Raw genomic sequence first — 1,870 nt, 5'->3', positions numbered from 1 at the left:
GTGTTCCTTATGCCCCAATTCTGCGTACCTTCATTGCTGCGCCCTGTTGTGGGGTTCCTTCGTTCGTCTGGATTCGTTTTTATGTCCCCTTGAGTAGTCCTGTATGCTTTGGTTAGGAGAGATTGAGCAGCTGCTCCTTACTCTGCTGCCATCTTAACTGGAAGTTCATTTTCCTTTTTGTGAGGGGTCATTTTAGCTGATCTGATGTGTGTGAAATGGTTCCTTAGAGTTGTTTTAATTTGTAGTTCACAAATTATAAGTGATTTAAAGCATTTTTATGTTGTTATTGGTATCTTTAATTTCTTCCCCTGAAAACACATATCCTTTGATAATTTTTCAATTGGTAATTCTTGCAAATTTGCAACAGTTCTGTATATATTTTAGAAGTTTTATCAGAGAAAAAGTACAGGATGTTTCATGAATTTTAGTGTCATCCGTATGATGGGGCTGAGCTGATCTTCTTTTTATTGTTCCAATTATAGCATATGTGCTGCTAAAGTGAGTTCAATATCCTTCTTTCTTATACTTCAATGGTATTTACTTTATATTTGTATATCAATCTATATTATCTCTCAACTAACGGGTATCTCTTATTTTCAGGTTGTTTTTAATCATCATGAAGAGGGAACAGGGGAGTGGGGAGGTCAAAAAAGGGAGAGGAGAAGAAGGGGGAAGGAAATCAATAGGCCTTTAAAAATAAAAAGAGGGGAATAACAAGGGAGGGGGCAGAAAGGGAAGTCAATCAAGGGAGGGGATAAGGGACAACGGCTCAAAGCAAACCACTGGTTTAAAAGAAAATAGTGTAAGAAGAAGGGGTGGGTCTAGAGGAGGATACAAAAATGTCAGTGAATGCACAACTGATAATTGTAACTCTGAATGTGAATGGGATGAACTAGCTCATAATAAGGAAGCAAATAGCAGAGTGGATCAGAAACCAAAATCCTACCATATGTTGTCTACAAGAAACACATATGAGGCGGGTAGATACACACAAGTTTAAGGTTAAGGGCTTGAGCAAAATATTTTGGGCGTCAAATGAAAAGAAGAAGGCAGGAGTGGCTATTATGATCTCTGACAAAGCCAAAGTAAAAATAGATATGATTAAAAAAGACAGGGAAGGTCATTACATGCTGATTAAAGGCAGTATAAACAATGAGGAAATAACACTGCTCAATATATATGCACCAAGTGGTATAGCATCCAAATGCATAAAAGAGAACCCGGCAGAGCTCAAGAAGGAAATAGATAGTAAAACCATAAGAGTGGGAGATCTAAATATTCCTCTTTGAGATCTAGATAAATCAAACCAAAAAATAAATAAGAAAGAGATAAGAGAGGTGAATGAAGTCCTAGAAAAATTAGATTTAATTGATATGTGGAGAAAAATAAATAGGGACAAAAAGGAATACACCTTCTTTTCAGCTACACATGGCACATTCACAAAGATTGACCATGTCATAGGACATAGAATCATTGCAAACAAATGCAAAAGAGCAGATATAATAAATGTAACCTTCTCAGATCATAATGCAATAAAAATAATAATTAGTAAGGGCACATGGACAGGCAAATCAAAAACCAATTGGAAATTAAGCAATATGATTCTCCAAAACCAATTTATCAAAGAAGAAATCATAGAAACAATCAACAATTTCATTGAAGAGAATGACAATGATGAGACATCCTACCAAACTCTGTGGGATGCAGCCAAGGCAGTACTCAGGGGGAAATTTATATCCTTTAATGCATATATTAACAAATTAAGGAGGGCAAAGATTAATGAATTGGGTATGCAACTCAAAAAATTAGAAAGCGATCAAATTAAAAACCCTCAGATGAAAACTAAATTAGAAATACTAAAAATTAAGGG

At 35.5% G+C, this 1,870-nt stretch overlaps 1 non-coding gene across 1 annotated transcript; it reads right to left on the bottom strand.

Moving 5' to 3' along the window:
* Positions 1-399: 399 nt before the first annotated feature.
* Positions 400-506, bottom strand: LOC123232737. The gene has a single exon (XR_006505254.1). It is a non-coding gene; the product is annotated as a U6 spliceosomal RNA (small nuclear RNA).
* Between the last annotated feature and the right edge of the window lie 1,364 nt (positions 507-1,870).

The sequence above is a fragment of the Gracilinanus agilis genome, chromosome 1 (genome assembly GCF_016433145.1).
Source record: "Gracilinanus agilis isolate LMUSP501 chromosome 1, AgileGrace, whole genome shotgun sequence".
Taxonomy (NCBI): domain Eukaryota; kingdom Metazoa; phylum Chordata; class Mammalia; order Didelphimorphia; family Didelphidae; genus Gracilinanus; species Gracilinanus agilis.
This window is presented reverse-complemented; position numbering and strand designations above follow the sequence as displayed.